Source organism: Manacus candei, unplaced genomic scaffold (genome assembly GCF_025592945.1).
Source record: "Manacus candei isolate 608988 ecotype Guabito, Panama unplaced genomic scaffold, ASM2559294v1 h1tg000067l, whole genome shotgun sequence".
Lineage (NCBI taxonomy): Eukaryota > Metazoa > Chordata > Aves > Passeriformes > Pipridae > Manacus > Manacus candei.
In genome coordinates, this window is record NW_026138115.1 from 9,721,398 (window position 1) to 9,744,910 (window position 23,513).

Here is a 23,513-nt window from a genome sequence, read left to right on the forward strand (position 1 = left end):
CCTATGGAATATCCCTAAGCCCTCTGTCCTCCTCTAGCATCACAACCTCCCTTTCAGCTTTCCACCTGAGCAGAATTGCTCCTTCCAAGGTATCGTCTTCAGAAGAATTAGTTTCTCAAAACCCTAAATGCTAAACTTCCCCCCCACCTTCCCCGGGAGCTGATACCACAGGCTACAGTCCTCACTGACAGAAGACACTTTAAGGCCATTAATGGCCAATACTGTAACTTATTTCCAAAACCTGTCCTACTACCATGCTTTAGGTAGGCGAGGATCCTCTCCAAACATGCGGTGCCTGGGAACCCTGGGAACAAGCACCCTACAGCAGCCAACAGGGCTGTTACTCATGGGGATGCCACAGACCTGCGTGCCAGGACACTGATGAACAGCCGCTGCACTCACCAGAAGGACGAGAGAAGAGGGAAGCAGCACAGCAAACACTAAGAAACATGGGGTGGGGACAAGGGGGCCAGAGTCTCTTTTCCTCATATGCCTGTTGTGCCTCTGTGCCTTAGAGACCCCCCTGGGCACCTTCAGACAGCTGCTTCTGGTGCCTGGAGAGCTGTGCAGCCTTCAGAGGAGAACAACTATGTCTATGGTGACACCAAGCACAGTCTTTGGAGGCCTTGAGCTGCCAAATACAATTTTGAAGTTGTCCTGGCCCTGAGCAAGGGCTTTTATTGGATTACCTCCAAGGGGGTCCTTCTAACCGCAATTATTCTACATCCCGATTCTCAGGAACTTGTACTCCTGACAAGAACATCTTCTGGCATGCCTGAAGTTTATAAGGAGCTATATAAGTGCCTTGCCTTGCAGACATGCTGGGCACAGTATATTATGGCCAATGTATTGTAACCAGGGCAAAGGCCACATGAAAACTCAGAATGGTGTATTAACATGTACTCCTGTGAGCTTTGCATTCAAGCCACTGGGCATTCATTCCTCTCCTTCCTTTGTATCTATATTCCATCCACAACTGGGACCCTGCTGCAGTCCCCACAGTCACACAGACATGGGTGATCCCTGCTGGAAGATGCTCAAAGCCCACAAGGACAGGATTAAGAAATGGAGGACGATGCAAACAAAGACAGCTGGCACCTCCAGGGATCTGAAGATGTGAAGTGTTTACGGCATTTTTTTCCACCAAGACCAAACAGCATCAACTCTTCTTCAACACCAAAGAAAACCTGATTGAGAGGTCCTTGGGGAGCACAGAGATAGCACACACAAAATGTCTTGGCTTAGAAAGGGGATCTTCCTGAGCTCTACACAGATTTGCTTTTGTTGGGAAACATTTATTTCTGCCGCGTCAGTGTGACAGATGGGAGACTACAATAGCACGTGATTTTATATACACTGCTGTAACCTCAGCCTCTCTCTCTTAGACCATACAGTTTGCTGCTTGAGGAGATTAGTCCTGTCCTAAAGCTCCTGAGAAACCCAGACACCCCCACCCCACAGCTGAGCAGAGCAGGCAGGCTGAGAGTGCTGAGGCAGGAGCTGACACAGGTTATATGCCTAAGAGACTGACTCTCTTTGATCTCCTCATCCAGGGAAAGAAAAGGCTGAGGAAGAAGGAGGTTTTCAAACACAAGAGTTGACAAAAAAAAAAGGGTTCTGACAGTCTGGACACTGGGGATTCCCTAGGGATTTTCAACCCAAGCTCTCAAGAGGGTTGCAGAATTTAAGGACTACTCTTGGTGCCTGCAGTTTCCAAATTAAACACAAAAAAGATGATGACTTCTTTATTTTTTTATTTTATTTTCTTAATTTCTAAAGCATAAATTTCATCCCAAAGAAAAATCTCCACTGGAAGTCTACGAGTGGCTGGGATGATTGGACCAAGGCTATGAGCCCAAAAGAGCCTGAGGCTCACCTTGCTCCAGGGTTAGGTTGGCATCTGGCTATCTGCAGTCCCTCCTACTGTGCATACGGTGCAGTGTCACCTGAGTCTTGGGCTTCAGTGTCTGCTACAGATCTGCCCATCCTGCCTACAGCATCTTCAGTTCTCCTCAGAGGTCCCTGGCCATATACACATTGATCTGGCCAGTCCATGGTGTCTGGAGACATCACAGTCCACGCTGGGACAGCTGAACATTGGTGTTACTCTCAAAAGAACTGCCAAGTCACCTAAGATATGCTGATACTTCTCTAAATGGCATCCCAGTAGACTTGGGGCTGAAGTACCATCACTGCACCCAGGTGTGAAGTGATGAATGGGCTGGCAAAGCCTCCCTGTGGTGCCCTCATTCATGTCCTGCCCCCCAGCCAAGGTTGGGAGTCCTGTACTTCAAGGGCCAGCACAGCCCCATCAGGATACAACCCCTGACGAGGGACCTCCAACATGAGGAGACCTGTGGGAAATGAGTGGGCTACTCTGGCAAATGGCAGCTGGCTTGCCTGCCTCCTGCTTGCCATCAGGCAACCACCGGGGCCACCAGGACTTCTGGCCAGGGTCTGCTCTTTGCTATGGAAATGCTCTCAATCTGTTCCTCGCAATGTGCATATCTCCCTTCCTCTCTCCCCTCCTCCTGTAAGCAGCAAAGCCATTGCCATCTGGCATTTTCAGCTGCTAAATAATTCACTGCCTTTTTGTTAACAAGGAGAGTGTGTCTTTGACCGACAGAGCTGTTAGACCTTCAGCAAATAAACAAGGAGACTACTAGCAACTTCCAAGTCCCTTCTCTGCCACCACCGCTCCACCACCCAGCGGTAAGATCCTGAAGCTTGTTTCTAGGCACCGTTTTCACGCTTGTAGGAGGAACATCCTGTTGGAGGATGGCAGGGTGAGGGGGATTTTCACAGAGATCTGTACAAGTTGTCTTTCCCTATCAAGTGCTTGTTGCTATCCCCTTCCCCCAGTAGCAGATATTTTGCTCCTGGTGGCCAAAAGCAATGGGTTTCTCCTGGAGATGGTACGAGTATCTCCTGTTCCAAGCTCTCCTGCCTCAAAATTTCCCAAATGCAATCCTTCACCCTCCCAGCCCAACCAGTTCATGTCTCTCCACCTAGCACTGCTGTTTCAATATTAGGCTGCAGAGAGAAATTTCAGGAACAGAAGGTACCTGAAGACCCAGTCCAGCTCTATCCCCTCTCTCTTAGGCACCTCCAAAGGAGCTCAAAGGAGCCATCATGTCATGCTTAGGCCTGTAACACAGTGTATCTCAGCTCCCCTGAGGCTGATGTTGAGGTCACTCTCCTGCCCTTTCCCTGGTCCCTTCAACCCCAGATAACCAGAGAAACTTACCTCCAAATACCCAAACCAGTACTTTTCTAGACCATTTGTTCCAGCTAAACTCACCTTTTATGGTGCTGCTCTTAGAAAAGTTTATACAAATTATATAGCTGCAGCATTACCATTAAAATAACTATTGGGAGCAACCAGCTAAAAGTAAATCACGTAGCTGCTCTAGGTTCAACACATGCAGCAGAAACAGTGAGAGCAGATTTCTGCTCACGCGCACCAAGAACAGCTTGAGCTCAGACCTGTAGGACATGTTCAACCTCCCTCTGGTTGGACAGCTACATTTTTTGGTATACAGAGTTATAGATCACAGGAACACTGCAGGTCACAAAGTCACTGCGAAACCCCTAAGCTAAATTTTCACACCACACATTTTGCAGTATGCAGGTGACAACACTCTGTGATAGTATCTGAAAGGTTCAACCAAACTCACAGCATTGCCAAAACAGTTCCTGTTCCCAGCTATGCCACTACCATTGTGCTTTTTCCGATCTTAAGGGCCAAAGGAGGAAATATTGTTGCAAATAACAGAGCTGAGTGGGTACCTTCACCTCCAGAAGGCGTCAGGACAGCTTCCCGTTAGCTGTGTATGAGGCAGTGCCTCTAGATGCCAACCACAGACAGGTGTCCCTCATCCGCCCTGTTCTGGAGAGCAACAGCAATGGACTAGTCAAGGAACACAAGAGTGGACAGGGATGCAGTTGGGAAAATGAAGCAATAACATAAAGCCAGAAATTGCAATATATGATCTATTCATTATAGGTCTTAGAGGAAAGATGCTAAAATAGGGTTAGCAAACATATAGAGCAATAGAGACAGGCACTCCTTCTTTCTTCTCTTCTTGATGGCTGTGAATGGACAATGAGTGTATGAGATTTGTCATCAAAACTGATTTGCTGGATAATTTCTATGACGCATTTTCAGTGTATAAGGTTTGCCTTGAATATTCAGTGCCCTCTTTGTTTTGTTGATATACCAGCATATGTTTATTCTCTCTGGTTGGGTGGGCACTAATCCAGAGAATCAGATTTCCAATTAAAAATAAGGCATGTCTTAATTGCTAATACAATTTTTCAAGATTTGTCTTTCCCTTGAAGCATCCTGCCAGCAAACTCATTTGCTAGGGGATTCACAGACAGCTGGAGTAGCAAAACATCAAAACAAAGTCTTAGGAGCACTGAGATGACTAAGCTGAGCTTTCCAGCATGCCTACACACACCCAGCCTCAGTGTCCCACTCTGGCAGGGATAGGGTTAATGATTTTGGCTGGTGGGTGGGCAGCCAGAGCACAGGGCTGCGGATGGAGCAATCGGTGGCTGAACAAAACCAGCAGAAAAGCCAGGCTGAGGACCTAGACCATGCCTCCTAGAAAACAAGCGTCTGTGCTACCCGACTGCCTCTGCATCCTTCTTCCATCACAAGTCGATTTTGGCCAGGCTGCAGGAGGGGAAAACAAGGACCACTGTAACAGGGAGATCAGGTTCACGCCTTGGTGTGCACAGAACCAGGCAGGGAGGCAAACCTCCAGTGTCCCACCCTGCGGGACTGCAGTGACCGACCTTGCAGGACTGCAGCGAGAGGGCAGGACACCTGAGCCACTGCCACTGACTCAGCACAGCTAACCAAGTACCTCAGGATGGGAAAAGGCTCATCAACACCCTGCACTGAGCTCAGCACACACCCCAGCAAAGACAAATACGGAGCATGGTGACCTCTTATTTCTGTAGCTCAGTGCATGGCAGAACAGGCCACATTTGTCCCTAAGAGAGATGAGCACAGAAGGGATGGGACCACAGACAGAGCCCTCCAAAACCCCACAGAAGTTCAAGGCTCCCTGACTCTCCCTTCACCCTTTCCTCTTAGATTCATGGCCTCCAGGTCCAAAAGGCAAAGAGAGGTTCTGGCTGCTCATGGCCTGTGAAGTGAGCACATGTGGGAAAGCAGCATCCCTGGGCACAGCTCTTTCCACCTGCTTCAGTATCCCCAGGAAAGGCACCTGTACAGGAGACCAAAACCACTGTGGCAGCACTCTACCTCCCCTGGGGCTGTGACCACAGAGACTGGAGCCAGACCCTGCTGGGGAGCCAAGATGCTGGATGCAGAGAGATTGATGGCACAGACTATTGGGGTGTCCTGTGCAGGGCCAGAAGTAGGACTCGATCCTTGTGGATCCCTTCCAACTCAGCATATTCTATGATTCTATGACACCAACACTGGTGTGACTGCTGTGCCCACACCCTGCGAGGCCATGGCATAGACAATCCACCAGCAGAAGACCCCATCCCATCACCAGTAGGACATGGGACATACACCAGCCTGTTCTGTTAGCCTGCTGGAAACCAGATTCATCTTCCAAACAAGGAGAACCAAGAGCAGCAACATGGCTGGTGGGCAATAGAGGCTGGGGTTAGTAGGGTTTGGAGGCAAAGGACCACTCTGCAGCAACAGATTACTCCTAACAAGTATAAAACACCTGCTCAAAGACTACTTTTGTCATTGCCAATGAAGATATGATACTCAGAGAGGCCAGGAGGACTCATGTTCTCATTGATCCCACTCCCTCCCCACCCATACCCACCACTCAATGAATTCAATGAGTGTGAGTGCACGACTGAGTGCATAAATCTGCTTAAAAATGGTGTAGATAAACTTCACCTCCACCAGAAAGCTCTGGCACTGCTCTCCCACTGAGAAGCACAAATGCCTGCCAGGCTCATTGCCAGCCAGGGCAGGAATGCAGGGGGAATAGCCAGCCCATGAGCCCACTCAGACCCTGGGGATGCAAAGCCCATGGCGAGGTTCTTCCCCTCAGTGGTGAGCCTGCCTTCGGCACTGCCACTCCTATCCCCAGTGCTTCACCATTCCCAACCTGTCCTGCCAACACTGTCCATATAAATAATGTAACCCATCAGGAGGCTGAGACTGATCCCATTTTGGGGAGCCAAGCAAGTTTTTCTCTGCTCAGGAGTCGTAGGTTGCCACTACCTTCAGGAAACCCTGTGCAGGGTCATGCTGCCCCAGGGACTCACCTGAAACCAATACAGCATTTGAGAGCCAAACCCTCCCCTGCCACGTCCCCCTGCAGTGGCTGCCACGTCACCTCCAGCTATCTGTTCTCCCCTTCTTGCCCAGCACCACCATGTAGAGAGGGGTTTTGGCACTTGGACAGATGAAGCTCCATAAGTTTTTGAAGGAGAAGACATTCCACTCCCCAGCCTCCCTTGAGACTGTGTAGGACAAAATTCTGGCCTTCCTCTGTGGTACCAAACAGCCACCTGCATAAGCCCCTTCTCCTGTGGGCCAGGCTGATTTGCTGCAGCGCTCCTCAGCACAAATATAAAGCCAAATCCCAGGCAACCGAGAGCAAACAGTGCTTACAGTGAGATCTACAGCCAGAGAGATTTGTTTAGGCCAGTGCGTGGGAGATGCTGTGCACAGAGCAGCTCTTCTCCAGCGCCTCCTCCACACATGTGCTAGCCAGCGGCTGCTGAAGCCAGCGCACTGAGATTGGGAAGGAAGAATCGGAGCGGAATTTATTCGTTCCACCCCCAGCCATTTTTGCCACAATTGACTAAGCTGCCACTGCAGGCTGGCTCTTAACCCATGTTTGGTTTGCATTTCCCTCTCCTGCTGTGCACACAGTGTGCTGAGCCCCTCACACCACACTTTGTGTGTGCAAGGCACCAAGCAAACATGAGCTAACGGGGCTGCAAGCTCCTAGGGCAGGCACCCGTCACTCATTCTGTATCGTGCACCCTTGTCCTCTGATAACACTTAAATCAACACTCTTCAGCACAAAGGATTACGTGGGCCAAGCGCAGCCCAAGCAGAGGGTGGGGAGCTGCCGGGCTGCTAATAAGCAATGGTTGGGAGCAGAAAGCCAGAAAAAGCAGCCTTATAATAAAGATGGGACAGACTTTTAAATAGGGCCTGTAGTGACATGGTTTTAAACTAAAAGAGGGTAGATTCAGACTAGACATAAGAAAGAAATTTTTTATGATGAGGATGGTGAAACACAGTCACAAGTTGCACACAGAGGTGGTAGATACTCCATCCCTGGAAACATTCAAGGTCAGGCTGGACAGGGCTGCGAGCAACCTGGTCTAGTTGAAGATGTCCCTGCTCATTGCAGGGGGGTTGGACAACATGACATTTAAAGGTCCCTTCCATCCTAAACTTTTGTATGATACTATGAAAAAGCCAGGGCTGACAGTGGGGGATGGAGACCCAGGTAGCTCACAAGTGGGAAAGGGGCAGGGTATCATCCTGGGGTTTCCAGTTAGCATACACACATGTGCATGCACTTCTATTCAGAAAAACAGTACTTCAGGAAAACACTAACCCTGGTACCACCACATTCCTGCTCCAAGCTGGGACGCTGCATGCTCTTCACAGTCCTTAGAGCAAGCTCTGCTCTTGCAGTTAATTAATGATGACACATGCAGATGAGGACACCTCCCAGCCCCTGCCGCCTTTGTGACTGAGGGCCATGGCAGCTGGCCCTAGGGAAGGGTTTGAGTTTCCCTGCAAAGGGTATCTCTGGGCTGCTTATTGCTTGCCAGCTCCAAGACCACAGTATGTGCCCACATACAGCCAATCTCACAGAGGCAGCTTACATTTGGCCTTGAAGACTAGAGGAAAGCACCTCTCAGTATGGCTTCAACAGTGGTGGGATGGCTTCTTCTGCCACCCAGGTAACTGTTCTCACACAGAAGAGGATTTTAAGGCCTTTGTGAAGGAAAGTGCCACCTCCACTGGGAAAAACACTCCCTTGTAGAAACCTATATACAAACCAGGAGCAGCTGTGCCTTGGTCAGGCCCTGAAGCTGTCACTGTGAGTCACAGGCATCTTTCACAGTGCCACAAGATGCTAGGAGCACTGTGGTCCCTGGAGATGGGGGAAAAGACAGGATGAGATAGGGAAAAAGCAGCTCTTTCCTGCCCAAGTCCCTTCCGTTGTTTGGGGAGTAGGGAGCTGTGGAAGGTAGAAAGGAGAGTGGGAGGTTCATATCCTGCCTTTTATAAAGCCACCCACTGCAGAGACTGCCAGCTGCAGGAGCAGCCAGCACAGCTATAACCATCACTAGTGAGCAGAGGGAACTTCACTCGAGGGCAGAGGGAAGGAAATGGCAAGGAGGGGACTTGGATTGTGCATGAAAGGGACACAGATCGAGAAGCCCAATACTCACACTGCTTGGGCCACGTGATTCTGGTGGCTTTGCACCCCAATGTCCTGCCTGGCCAGGATGGCATGGGCCACTTGGGGATGGTAGAGACCTCACCACCGAGCTGGTGGAGAAAGTAGGTGCATTTCAAGCCCTTGCACAGCCACTCTCAGCTGCTGAGCTCCAGCCAGCCCTCCTCACAGCTCATGGCCACGAGCCTGCTGTGCCATGTGGGGTGAGCATGGGTACATGGTGGACTACCAGGGGTCTGGCACTCATGCTGCTGGGCCCAGCTCTGCTCCACTCCAGCCTGCTGCTCCCTGACAGTACTGGGACCTGGGAGTACTCTCCCACTGAGCACCCTCATCCCACAGCCTCCTAGGAGTCAGTGCGCAGTGTTATGTTGATCTGTCGATCCCCTTCTCCTGGGGCCAGCCATGTACCTTTCTCCACACTGCTCTGGGGGATGCCTTGGTGCCCAGCTGCCACCAGCCTCTCCACCCTTCGCTCCTCCCCAGCTTCAAGCAGCCACAATATCTCCCACAGCTGATTCTGCTGCAGGAGCAAAAAAACACTCCTGCCCTGCCCAGCTCCCCTCTCTGCAAGCACAAAAGCTTCCTCCCGAGAGCAGTTCATTACAATGCTATATATATATACACATACACACACACAAAATACAATTTTAGAGCATCTGCAGAGCTAGAACATTTCTATTGCCTGTGCTTGGTGCCAGGAGAAGAGTGAGGTTTGGGCTGCAGCAGGAGACCATGAGCACACCACACACCAATCCTGGCCTTGACAAGGCTTTCCTCCCACCTCTGCCCAGCTTCCGAGCAGATTTGGGTAACACCATATGACTGGGATGAATCACGCCACCCTGGGAGCACGGGAGCTGGCAGCTCAGTGAAGGCTCTGGCACCAGCGAGTTGCACAAGCAGGGATGGCCCCAGAAGATGCTGTGTAAGTCGCATCCAGTCGTGCCAGAGGGATTAGCTCTCAGCACACTGGTTTGAGTCAACAGTGCATCAAAGGGAAGGGAAAGCCTTTGATGATGTACACAGGTGCCTGCAACAGGAGCACAAGGGGAGAAGGTGCTCCCCAAGGCCTGGCTTGGCCACCTTCCTCCCCTGGGGATTCATCCATAGGGGGACAATCAAATCACCACCTATCTCCCAGAGTGTAAGCAAATTTGGTCCTTTCAAAGAAGGAGAGAAGAGACTGAGCCCATCTCATAGTCTCAACACCAGATTGCAGTGCCTTTGCCTGAGCCATGGGCCAGCTGCCTGCCCTCCCACCAGATCCTGCCCCCATGCAGGGCAATCCTGGTGCTGCTTTTCACTGGGGCAGCAGAGGGAGCAGGCAGTCACTCTCCTCTGGTCACTGGGACACACATCCAGCCACCTTTGCAGCCCACACAGCCTTTGGGGGAGATGAAAGCTGTTGCTGCTGCAGCCAAAGGAAGGTGGCTCTCCCAGGCACATGTGGAGCTGCAGACACATGGCTCTGCAAAGCACTGACGTTTCAGCCTCCTCCCAGTGCGATGGGTGCTCACATAAGGTGACAAGACAACTTGTCACCAACATTTCCATCACCCCTGGGGAATTCCCCTCGCTCCAGTCACGTACCTGCCGCAGGGCACAGCAGAGCCAAGCAGAACAGAGCAGACAGCCCATCACACCCACCAGCTTACTCCCATCTCCTCCATGGAGAGGACCTGGAGAGATGGCCCTGGAGCATCAGAGATAAGGGGGAAATCACAGGACTTTTGGGGTAAAGACTGGGGGTCAGGATCCACCCCCATACACACGTATCACGGGCAGGTGGCCCAGAACACAAGATGAGGGGGACACAGATGGTCAGGAGGCAGACTCTGTTGTGCCAGTGCTGGAGGCTGGCCCTGCCCGCATCTACCATGCTGCCTTCCTGCCCGGCTCCGGCTATGCCCACAGCCAGCGCAAGGGGCATTGGGAGTAACAGATGTGATGAAGAAAAACACAAGAAATGGTTTCTTTCCTTTCAGGCAGAGAAGGAAGTGTCACATCTAGACATGTACAGCAGCCAGGCTGAGAAAGGGACAAGGCATTGGGAGGAGAGAAGCTGTGGGCTGGGAAGCACAGCATTGCCCAGAGGATGTGAGACAGATGGCAGATTTGGCAGCAGGGTGGTCACTGAGAGACCTGCAAGCTCTTTCTGCTGCAAGAGCAAGCAGAAACACAACACTGTGTGAGGGCTGTCAGCCCAGCCTGGTAGGTTTGCTGGGGGGGTCACATCCTTTCAAACGAGCCACATCCAACAGGCAGCATCAGAGACACTTCATGGGCAAGTCAACCTTGGGAAAAGGCTACCTAGGATCGGGGGGAAATGGGAGGGAAGGCAGAGAGATTGTCCTTGATTTCTCTTCACAAGCCTGCCTTCCCTGCACACAGGGCACACAGCCAGGTTGGCACTCAGGGAAGGGCTGAAAGCCCCTGCGCTGCTTTGCCCACTTGGCCAGCAGTGCAGGGTCCCCAGGCAGCCAGCCCCTGCCCTCCACATCATCACTGCTCACAGGGAACAGAAAAGAAAGGGAAATTAAACATGAGGCACTGCAGCAGACAGCTGCAAAAGGAGCTTCCCCAAGTTCATGCCCCCTTCTCCTTCCAGGGCACTTTGGGCACAGCAGAGCCAGCAGCAGGAATGCAGCCGACCGAAGAGACCTGGGGACCCAGAAGGGATCAGTGTCCCAGCAACAGCCACTGCAAGCCTCTTCACAGCCCAGCAGCTATTGAGACCCCACCACAATTAGCAGGAATCAGACAGGCTCTATGTCCATTTCAGCAGAGATGCTTGGGGATTGATATGGGAGCATTGATATGGAGGTGTTTGCAGAGTGGCTGGGTGTCCTGGCCCTGTCCCACTCAAGGCTCTGCTCAAGGAGGGAGAGAGCTACCATCCCACTGACACAAACACTCTCCCTGCTTTCCATGTCTTGAACAAGGTGGGCCCTGAGGAGCAGAGAGTGTTCCCCAGCATGTTCAGGGAACATGCAGCCAGCCTCCAGCACTGTATGGTCATAGTTTCTATAAGTCCAATTACTAAAGTTTTGCATAGCGAGCTTTATCCAGCCCAATCAGAGAATGGTATTTGCAAAAACATCCATCCCCTGACTTTCCTGAAACAACTGAACGAAATCTGAAAGTCTTTAAAATGCACCATTCTCAGGAGGTGACGCAGCCACTGCAGCTCTTATTATCAGTATTTGCTTTGTTGGGGTTTTTTTCTTGTTTTTAAAGAAGGAAGAGTTTGATGAAATTTCATGGAAGAAAACATAAGAAATTAAAAACTTAGATAAAATAATACTAAACTTGATGAAAATCTCCCAACAGAAAAATCCAATGAAGCTGTTTGATGAAAAGATTAGCAGCAGTAATATGAAAGGAAAAAGCAATAAAGAGGACTTGGAACCAGAACAAATAAAAGAATTATGACTCTTGGAAACATACATCTGACTTAAAAGTAATCAGATTTTGTCTGAACTAAAAACTTTTTAAATTAAAAGACAGCCAATTTAAAACTGGAAGTTCTTACAACCTACACGCTAAGACCTTAGATCCCTCTCACCAGTGAAAAATAAATCAGTAGAAATTCATGTAGTGTGTCCTTGGTGCCAGATCTGCTCAGTGGGAGCTAAAGCCTGATGAACTGCAAAAATGGCTCTGACAGCATCAATCTTTTTTGAAAGCAGAGGGAAAAAAATGTTTCAATTAACTTAGTACATGGATTAGTTTAGTCAAAGTTCTGAAAAATTACTGCAGGTTAATGCAGGAGAGCTTGGTTCCCTTTCAAAGCCCAATGAAGATGAAGTGTGAGAGGATAACCTCTACTAGTTCTGAATTCCTAAATGCCAGAAATAATCAGGATATATCACTGGCTATATTTTACATCTCCTCTAATAAAATTCTCTTCCTATGATATGGTATTATAGTAATACAATATAGTATAGCAGTATAGTATTGTTAAATTCTTTACATATACAAAATGTTTTCATAAACTTTTTCTCTTTTGTTTTGTAGATCCATACATTTTAAGCAGTTTTATTTAACCAATTAGAAACCACTTTTTAAGTGCTCGCTTTCTGCAATTTGAATTGGACTTCATTTTCCACTGAAATACAGCTGGACCAAATTTATAATAATGATGTGATATCTAATAAGAAATACAGCACTCACCATTTTGTAATGCAAGTAGTATAGACATTAAATATCTAAATAGTCATATATTATGCTGTAAACCCACTCACATAAGCATGGTGCAGCCTCCTGCTTAGCCCTAAGTACCACATCATACTCATCAGTGAGAATCAACTTGTCCTTAGCAAAAGAGCAAAAGTGTACAAGCATAGCGAGATTAAAAATAGGTATTTAGGTTTTGGCTTTCTGATCATTAATTTAAATTGTGACTTTAATACATCCATCCTACTCAGCAGAAGGTCAAGAGCCAAATGAGGCACAGATCAAACTTATTCTGAAGTCTACGAAGTTTGGTTTGTTTTTCTGCCCTCTTTGCCATTACACTTCCATATAGTTCTGCCCTCCCTGAGAAAAGTAGCCCAGAAACACAACGACTAGTGCATGTCACTAGCCTGGAGCCTGCAAACCCTGGGAGTCTCCTACTTGTGTAGCTCGCATACTCAGGGGAGCAAGGCAAACCTCAACTTCTGCTCATTTCTCCAATGCTGCCTTGGTGACTGAATTTGTCAGAAGACAGAACAAATAAGCACAGAAGTGTTGAGGCTGAAGAGAGATCATCTAGTCCAGCCTTCCTTCTCAAAGTAGGGTCAGCTAGAGGAAGTTCTGCAGGGCCATGTCAAGGTAGACTTTGAATATCTCCCAAGTATGGACACACTGCTCCAAACCACAGCAATGCCAAGAAGACCATCCCAACCTACTGTTGGAACCAGATCCACCAGCCAGGGGTGTCCTAAGCCCCATGTTACTAGGGGCTGTCCCAGTGCCAGCTGGGATCCCAGCTGCTCAGGTGCCCTGTGGCCACAGCCAGCCACTTCCATGCCTCACAAGTCACCCCTCAGCTTCCCAGCCCTCACACAACCTCAGCACCTCAGCCTGTGCCACTTTCCTGATGTGTCATCCTAGTGTGGGTAACCTTACTGCATGGGTAGCAGAGCAAGAGGATTCCTCCACCAGGGTCACCTTGGCTTGGCCAGTGCAAGGTCCCCAGTCCTTGTCTCAGGATACCACAGGCTTACTTTGGAGAACAGCTGGGAGCCACTGCCCAACTACCCTTCCAAACCTGAGGTTTGCCCTAACTCGCCCCACGCAGCTCATCTGAATTTTAGTCTCTCCTTGTCCATCCAACACAGCACATTAAGGGCCTCATTGTCTCAATTTCCATCATCTGTGCCCCAGCTGCCTCCTACCACCAATTCCCAGCTAACAATAAAGTGCTCTCTAGTGAAGCAGGTTCCCTTCCTTTCTGTCAGGAGGAATTCAAAATTACATGATGATGTATTTTTCCACCTTTCACAGCCTGCTTTTCAGCACTTGGGGAAACAGTAGAGCTTGGCTTGTTCAGATCCTGCCTTCCTCTCAACTCACCCACAAATCTGCAGTGACAAGACTTTGGTGCTGGGGATAGGGGAATCGGGTCACCCAAAGCTTCTGCATACTCCCACTGAACAGGAGCACTGAGCCTCTCTGCTCTGGGATTCCATTTTAAACACATCTTTATTTGAGATCAAACTACCACTATGAAAAGCCCCTCCTTGGTCAAAATGGTACCCACAGCTTCTCACGGGGATGCTGCTGGAAACTACACAACTGATTCCTGTGTTGAAATGCTTCTATGCCACGGTGTTCATGCTCTCCAGAGGCTGGGCAACATTACAATAATTTCAATTAGGAAGTCAATTTCTCGGGCAAAAAGGTTTTCTCTGCAGCCCTTAGCATGGCTGCAGCTCTTAAGCCAACACAGCTATCATCCAACAGAGGGCTATACCAGGACAGACAAGGCAGGACAGCACTGGGGCTTAGGTAACGATCAAAATGAGTCATAAAAAGCAAACCTGTTGAGGAGGTGTGAGATCCAGCCATGGCTGAACTGCCACAGAGTTGAGGGTGACACACGGACCAGGGCAGAAGGCTGGGAGAGAGAAGCCCATACCCCCTGTCAGGCTACTCTACCTCACCTTCCTCTGCTTCTGCACAGACCCACTGTGCCCTTTCTCCCCCATTAACCAGCAACAATAGTAGACTGGACCATGGGAAGGGCTGTGCACCTCCCTGGACTGCTGTCCCATTGTTCCTGTAACAGTGTGAGCAAATTGCTGCCATTGTCCCCACCTAATAACAAGGTGTGATCACAGCCTAATTACCGTCTCGGACATATTTCAAGTAGTAACTTCAAGCCAGCTTTGAAGAGGTGTTTAGGCACCTTAAAGTGCAGGTAGATGCCAAGTGGGATCTTCTAAAGCTCTAAGACCTTGCTTGAGGTTGATACCTGGTTAGGGACTGAATGTGATCAAGTTATAGCTGAAGGAAATTGGGACTGAAGCTGCTTCTCCTGAAATAATCTCAAAGCAAACCTGCTCTTACTCTGAGCACAGTGCATCAGCAATGCAATGTTTTCTTCAGACTTGGAGCTAGGTACACAAAATATATTTACAGCAACTAAAGTAGGTAAGAAATGCATAAGTGACAACAGTAGAAGGCTTTGGTGTTTATAGGACTCATGGAGGAGTCAGCATTTGCACAGCACACAGCCTAAGAGTTTAGGTGATTGATTAGTTTAATATCAGTTGAATTCACTTGTGGGTGTTAGAAACATTTCTCCCTCTCCTTGCTGCTTTGGGAAAGCTCTCACAGTCTGTTAAGAGAGGAGTATTTCCTGTGAGAAATATTTTAAAGCAGTGACACTCCTTCTTTTACAACTCTGCAGATGTAGGCTCTGAAGCTGTGCTGAAATCTGCCTTACGTTCCTTTGGCCCAGAAGTCTCTGCATAGAAGGAGGGCGAGTATTTACCTGCGAGGGCCTATGCACATCCCTGATCAGCATCCCCAGAAAGCACTGCTATTTCTGCTCTGGTTTGCAGGACCACCCTATGCTTCCCATTGTCAGCAGACAGCAAACCAGAGATAAAATAGTTAACTTCGGGGAGAGCTTTAAAGAGGGGAGCAGTTACAGAGCGATTCAAGTGTTATCAGGCAAAAAAAATAAGAGCTCGAAGGCATTCGAATGGAGTTTCAGGAGCCAGGATGGAGCCATGGGAAGAAAGCAGAGGTTTAAGCTGAAGGGAAGACGGAAAAGCCCATATGTGCTATGGAGTCAGAGGCTGCAGGGGTGCCGGCTGCCTCCCTCCTTTTATTTATTACTTATTTGTTTGCCAGTGGCTGTTTGCCAGGATACTTAAGACAAATCCTTCCTGAAGGAGCTGCTTCTGCTTCCCTCTCCATCTGTTGCCCAGCCTTGACCACCACTTTGCAGGGCAGCAGGGAAGGCAGTGAGGCCAAGGCTCTGATCTGGTATTAGGGTCATTCTTTCTGCTTTCTATTTTTTCCACTTTCTCCCCTCTGAACAAATACTGCAAACCACTACAACAACACCTTTATCCCAAATGGCATATTTTGCTGTCTCTCTGCTGCTCAGACAGGCAGCCTGACGGTCATACAGCATCATAAATCCCCAACATGGGGCAAAGTGCTTTCTCATATCTTGTTTGCCCACCTGGTTTTCCCACCACACCCTGCTCCCTCCTGAACTCTCTGAAAGGGGAGAAGGCAGGTATGTGCAACAGTCCTGGGGATGGTGGCTAAACAGTTAAAAGGAAAAAGATGTTCATGCAGAAATAATATCTGCCAGCCAGACAAAGGTCTCTCTCTCTTTCTCCTGGATAACACTCCTTCTATTCAGGTTTCTGAATAGCAAACCTACTGTGCTAGAGAGGATGGGGAAGCAAGTGAGAGAGAAGGCAGGGCCTTGATCCATGGACAGATCTGGATGAAGTTGTAAACTGGGGGAGAGCAGCTTGGCCAGAGCATTAGATCATCCTGATCCAACAGCTCTCTCAGAGTCATCAGTATCACAAAGCTGGAGGGAGAAATGGGGAGAGGTTCCCCCTCCTCTCTCCTGCCCGTACAAAGCAGATATAGCACCATCAGGTGTGGCTCCCAGAAGGAGGATTCTGTGGCCAGGATGACGTGGGGACCAAGCAGAAGCCATGACATGACACAGTGGTGGAGTGACATTTTATCTCGCATCACAGGACAGTGGTGCAAGTCAGCATGTGTGCACTGGGAAAGGACACTGAGGGGCTGGGGCTCACTCCCTGCTTCTGCCACCAACTTGCTCCAGCAGCCCAGGGAAGCCACTGCACCTTGATGGGCCTCAGCCACCCATCAGGCGGGCGGACACAAGCATTAATTAAAACCACTTTGCTACGTGGTCCAGGATGAAGGCAGGCAAACGGTGTCTAAAGAGAGCCAAGTACCCAGATATCTTCCATAAAACCAACTCGTTCCTGACTCCCGGACCCACAGAGCGGCCCTCGTGCGCTGTCCCGGGGCTGCCCGAGGCGATGCTGGCTTACCCCCACGGTGAGCATCCCCCGCCGCAGTCCCACGCGGCAGGCGCAGCTCGGCGCGGGCGGACCAGGCTCAGCCCCAAGCATGTTTCCCCCCCACCCCATCCACCCTATAGCCAGGTCGCGCCCCCTGGCCCGTCCTGCATCCCAGGAGCGCCCCAGTCCCCCCTCGCCGGAGCCCCGCCGCCCGCCGGGACCCCGCCCGCTGCCGCGGCGCCGCCGGCCGAGCCCCGCCGGCTGAGCTCTGCAGCCCGACTGCGGCTCCCGCCCTGCCGCCGCCTCCCGCCCCGGACTCACCTGCTTGGGGGGCCCCGGCCACGCTTACTCCGGGCCCCGCGCCCGCCGTCCCCCCGGGCTGCCCAGCAGCGGCCCCGGCCCGGCACCGGCAGGGGAAGGGGAAGGTGCCGGGGCCGGAGCCGGGGCCGCCGCCCCGCCTCCCCGCCCGCCCCGCTGCGGCGGAGAGGCCGCGGTTCCCGGGCTGCTCTCGCCGCCTCGCCGGTGCTGGGGGCCGGGGCCTGCGGTGCCGGAGCTCTGGGCCCCGCGGGGGAGCCGCCTCCCGGCCCGAGCCCCCGCCGCGCTCCCTCACCGTGTGTTCCGCGGCATCCGAGCGGGGGGCGAGGCGGCGGCCCCGGCGCTCGGCGCGGGGAGCTGCCGGCGGAACGCCTGGGTGCGGGGTCTGCGCGTCTCAGGCTATTTCTGGGTCTGAGGCTGTGCCCGCCGCATCCGCCGCTTCGATCAGCTTCCGCGGCGCTCGGCTCCTCGGGATGGCTGCCCGGCGTGTGCCACGGGGGAGAGCGGAACGGGCCTCCGGGACCGACAGCCAGCGCGGTGGGGGTACACGGGGGGTCAGCCTCCGACACAGTGGCAGGGGCAGATGGGTGGGTGCATATGAGACCTCAGCAGCGTTTGCAAAACCTCTCCCCTTGATGCAGCATTGCTCAGCTGCTTGGCATGGGGGGCGGCAGGGGTGGTAGCAAAGAAACTTGCTAGGGGTTTTGTTCCTGCAGAGGGTCCGTGCCTTCCTGTCATCAGGAGTGACCGGCAGGAGGGACAGGGACCTGACCCCACCAAGGTGCAAAGGGGCTTTGAGAGCCTCGTTTTCCTTAGGCATCCCACCCTGCTCCCCATTTCTCCAATCTGTGAGGATGCAGGCAGTGCACTTTATGCTGGAGAAACGGACAGCAGCACATCCAGGGTTGCAGTACTGGATGTCTCGCATGGCTACCAGTGTTCCCCAACGATGGTCAGAGACACCACCTGCAAGTGAGCTACCAGGCTACAGTCACCAGAATGTGACTGCAGGGAAGTCTCACTGATATCCCGGTTGCTTCATTGCTCCCGCCTCCTATGGGTGGCTTGGGGTCCCACATCTGTGGCTTCTCCAGATGCCGAGTAAACAGTGTTGTTCTGCAGCATCCTCTGAAGGCTTGTTTGGGCTCATTTCATCTCTTTATGGTCTAAGAAGCACAGTTCAGTGATTAAGCTCCAGCCATTTAAAGAACCTTCCAGTCTCACAAGCACAGCCATGAAAACCATGAGAAGAAGCATCAAGAAACTAATGGAAGATAATAAGCTGCCATCCAAGAACCTTCCTTCATACTGCAAGTGGAAATAGGCTGGCACAGCTCATGGACCATGAGGAACCAAGGGGTGAAAGCAAAGTGGCCCCCATAGCGTCTTTCTTTTTTCAGGCTACCGAAAGCCGAGGTAGCACTCAACTGATTTCTGGTCTGCTGACGTATGGTAAAGAGAACAGGTGGGCTACAATGCCTATTCACTATTCACAATGCTACAATTCACTATAAAGGAGACCTTTATCTCCAGCCAGTGACTTCTAGGAGCTACTATAGCCAAAGCAAAATATGCCTGAAACTTTAGGGAACAGCCAAATAAAAAAAAGACCTCCAAATCACTTTCACTGCCATCTTCTTCAGCCATATGTATGATGTGAATAATCCACACAGCTTGCCCTCTCACTCCAGACAAGCCAGTGTCAGTCCTACAGCATCACCAAGGCTTGGAGACCTTGACTGCTGCCTTGCATCAGGGGACACTCAGGAGAGAGCAGACATGACTGTGCCAGCTTAGTGCAACATGTGCTCTGCAAACACTGAGCAACAGGGGCTTGTGGGAGAAACAAATCTGGGGGGATTTTCTAAAATGTCTCGTGACTGTGATCTGCCACTGGGTCCCCAGTATTTGATACCCTACTTCTCAGAGAGTGAAGATTGTGTTTTTCATAAGCCATGGCTTCTCTGACCTACTGAATGGAAACCAACATCCTCCATTACTTAAACTGGCAAATGCTGCTGGGAAATCTTGACTGCCGAGCAGAGCTGGTAACCTTGCTGCTGGAATGCTGCCCCAGTCCCAAAAGAGTGAACACCTGCTCCCCCTCCTTTGGCCTACCAATACATCAGGGATCAGACAAAGCTGGACAAATCTAGCCTGTGCATAAGCCATTCCCTAGGGATATTTATTCTTCCTGCTTCTGGCACAGATTGTGCCTAGTTTAGAATAGAATAGAATAGAATAGAATAGAATAGAATAGAATAGAATAGAATAGAATAGAATAGAATAATAACCCAAAAAGGAAACATAGAGGAGCTCAAACAAGGAGAAAAACTCCTTTGTTCCTTCAGTGGCCATGATTTTGGCCCAAGAAGAGCCTTACAGATATGGTCTCACAAGGGCTCAGCATCCCATGGTTTTTAAGTCTCTCCATACGCCTGGGAAGCATAAGCAGTGTGTGGCTCAGCCTCCAGCTGTGTGTGTGGAGGAGCTGATTACCTCCTTCCCACATTGTTTCTAACCCTGCAGCAGTGCAGGAGAGACATGGAGCTGCAGCCACAGGCAGCAGGGGGATGAGGCACAAGGAGCTGCTTTGCAGCTGGGACTGTAGCACTGCATCCTGCTTGTCTGTGTGATGCTTCCAATCACAATTCCTCTTTTCCATCATTTGTGGCTTTAATATTTAAGCTGAATTTCTCCAGGCAGGCTCAGGGACTCTGGCTGAATTTGTCTAGACACATTTCAGGCAAGATAGTGCAACTGTTCCTGAGAATAACATCTGGAGAAAAAGACTAATGTGTCTATGTTTTTTAAAAAAGCTGTTGGTTTCCCCTTGGGCAGCACCAGTGTCTCTGAGGTTTGGAGCCAAATACTGGCAAAGGTGTGGCCTTTAGCTGGGGATGTGTCTGAATACCCCTGTGGAGCTGGTGCATGTGGAGCTGGAAAACTGCAGTTTGCACAGACTAGGGGCAGACTTGAAGGGTCCGGGAATGAAAATACCCTTTAGTCCCTGATCCCTGCACCCAGCCAGACTGTGTGTCTGTGTCCCTGGCTGACAGCCCAGACTGGTATGGCATGGCACTGCTGAGATGTCCCCATGCTGGCTGCTCCACAAGGATGGGTGGGCCAGCTGCAGTGCAGCAAGCGTGGCCTGCAAGCCCTTGACCGGTGTTTGCCTTTAGGCAACCATCAAAGAGAGCCCTGACCTCCCTAGTGCGGGGGTGGGAGCCAGTACAGGGCTTCGTGGCGCTCTGTGGTGTGGGCAGGGCTGGACACAGCACCTGGGAAGCAGGGCTTGGAATGGGCAAAAGCAAAATGGCTGGTGCTGGCATAGCACAGCCCTGGATGTGGTCCCAGACTTTCCTACCTGCAAACTGCTTCCAGGACAGAATTGTCTGTTTCCTTGGAGGGCTCATGGAATTATTACATTTTGTTCATGCTTCAAAAGCAGGAATGAATTTGTTCTCATCCCTGGAACAAGTGGGGTATTACCCTCTGTGTAGAGTTGAAAGCTCACACCTGAGGAGGTCGGAGCTGCGCCCACCCTGCGGTTCTGGGTGGCTTCCCCCTGGCAAGGGCTTCCTCTCCCCAGACCTGCCGGCCTTTCCCAGCGCTGCCTGCCTCTTTCCCGAAATACCTCCTGCCTGCCGTAACTAAGGAAACGGGGCTCCTGTCGGCAGCAGTTCCTCGTAGTGCGGACATTGCTAAGTCTCGGAGCGCGGGGGAGCTGCGGGTACACTGCGGGCTGAGGCAGTGCCAGCCCCAGCCCGGCCGGGGCCCCCGGGCTGCCCCACAGCCCGCTCCCAGAGCCCGAGTGCGGGGCAGCGCCTCCCGCGTACACAGAACCGCAACCCCTGCGCAAGGGAGGGCTCTGTGCCCTTCACTGGGCCTGCCTGGTGGGGACCTCCGACCTCAGGGAAATGCTTCTCCCTTCCCACAGGAGACCGTGGGACTCACGCTTTGCAAAAGGAGAGGCTGGCAGAGCTGCAGCAGAGGCTGAGCCATCATCACACCAGCCACCTCAGTTCCGTTAATTAAAAAAGTTAATTTCTTAATTTTCAAGTGCTCACCCTGGACCTTCTCAGGGCTCTTCGAAGGCAGCTTGCCATTGGGAATAGCTGAGAAACTGGGACCATAGCTGCTACGCTGGGAAATCATCTCTCCCCCATGCCGGCTCCCTCGTGGTTTGGTGTCTGCGTGCTTATAATTTCAAATCTGCTTCAAAAATCACCTACCACCTAGGCTGCGTGACCATGCACTAATCAGTTACATTAAATATGCTAATTGGCTCTTCCCAATTGCCTGTCAGCTGGGACGGTGTGGTTCAGTGCTTGTAGGCACGAGATTTCTCTGTGGCTCCAGATCTCAGTTTTTTGGCTGACCTCAGTAAGCAGGTATTCCCGTGATGCTGCCCAAACACAAAGACATCTGCCTTGCTCCAGAAGACACCCTGGCTGGGCCCTCAGCACAAGTTGTCCAAGTGTCTGATGCAGCTTAAACCCAGCATGCCCATCTAAACAATTACCATCCCCAGCCCTCCTGGCTGTCAGCCACTACTGCCTGCAGCAGTGCCTCTGTGGATACTCCCACCTGCTCCTGTAAAACCACAAGCCACTGATGCAGCTTCTTGCTTGGGGCTTTCCTCTCTTCACCTCAACATCCTGCCACTAACCAAATGTTCATCCACTTTTCCCTCCCCAGATCCTGCCTCTCGCAACATGGAGCACTTTGCTCACCTTTTTGAAGAAGAACCCATTGGAGAACTTCTCCTAGACATTCAGGTTTGCACTTGATAGCACCAATCCAGCTTTTGTTCATCAAACATCCTTTGTATTGCTCTGCAAATAGCTAGTCTACACTTCCCCAGAGGTCAGACCAACTGCTCACCTACCCTGTCAATGCCATTCTGACCTAGCCCCATGTCTACTTTGAAAGCCTAGGGAGTGCCATGTTGCTTCTTTGTGGTCTGGAAAGAGATGCAGAAAGGAACATGGGTCCATTTACTCTGTGGAAAATACATCTCCCTCTCTTAGACATATGTCTGTTAGAGAGAAACAAATTAATGCATTGTTATATGGAGCTTGAAGTGGAAGTCATGGATCAGAGCGAAACATTTTCTGGAAATCTCAGGGAAATGACCCCTCTGCTTCAAGAGGTGCAACTGGCAATTCCTGACAGAGTTAAAAAAGATCTAGGCTGAGCACCTGACCTTCTGAAGGTCAGAAAATGGCATTTCCTGAAGCAGAAAATGGCATTTGTGATGATGTCTAGAGCAATGAAAGATTTATTGCAGATATACCAGGGAAAAGTGATGGTAGTTTTAATGAGAATATCAGTGGATTATAGATAGGGGAAAGATGCAAGCTAGCAGGCTGAGCTGGGAGAGGCAGTGAGGAAGATGCACATCAGGTAATGAACCATACTGTTCTGGCCAAATGCAAGGGCTCTGCATGCAGGCTGTGTCTCTGCCCACATGCCAGCCTTCCTGGGAGAAAACACTCAGTGCACTGATGTCCTCCCTGGCTAAAACAGTTGCCAGCAGCACAGCTAGCTAATGCATGGGGGCACAGTCCTTTGTGAAAGTCATTAACACTAAATAGGCTGTCTCATATACTAAATATTCAACAAAACCATTTTTGCTGAGTAGCTCATTGGCCTTTCCTTTATGTACAGAATAGCATCAGAATTAAAAAAAAAATACCAAAAGAAAAGAAAAAGAAAGGGCTGTTCTAGGTCAGAAAAGGGATTTATATAGGCTAGTATTTTGTTTCTGAAAGTGGCTGGCAGCAAATACCTTGAGAAGAGCATAAGAACAGAGCAGAAGGATGATGCTCCTATAGTGTCCTCTCCGACTCACCAGCAAATGCATCATTCTTGAAAGAGATTCAGAAGCATATAGAAGGTGGGCATCCATAGCACCTTGCAGCAAGGTGTTCCCTGGTTAAACCACATATTGTATGAAAGGCACAGTGTCCCTTGTGGCTCTTCTGATCTGAGGAGCTACTTTCACCCACTTCTCAGACTGGATCATGCAGTCAACATTTGAGCCTAATTGACAACAAATAATTATTAATTTCCCTGCTCATGCTGCTGTCTTTACCTGTGGTTTTACTGTGTGTATAATTTATCATCTTCAACTAATTTCATCTTTTATGAAGACAGGCTGAGAGAACTGGGGTTGTTCAAGCTGGAGAAGAGAAGGCTCTGGGGAGACCTTACAACAGCCTTCTGGTACCTA

At 50.5% G+C, this 23,513-nt stretch overlaps 1 protein-coding gene across 3 annotated transcripts in view; it reads right to left on the minus strand.

Moving 5' to 3' along the window:
* Window positions 1–17,611, minus strand: part of TMEM63C (transmembrane protein 63C) — a 31,672-nt gene extending 14,061 nt beyond the window's left edge. Inside the window, exons 1-2 of one of the 3 annotated variants that reach the window (XM_051806349.1) lie at window positions 17,282–17,363; window positions 3,790–3,884 (exon numbers count right to left, since the gene is read on the minus strand). The gene's annotated coding sequence lies outside the window, so the exon portion shown is untranslated. Of the gene's footprint in view, window positions 1–3,789; window positions 3,885–17,281; window positions 17,404–17,570 lie in introns of those variants that run through there. The other 2 variants (XM_051806350.1, XM_051806348.1) reach the window with 2 other exon arrangements.
* Window positions 17,612–23,513: the final 5,902 nt, after the last annotated feature.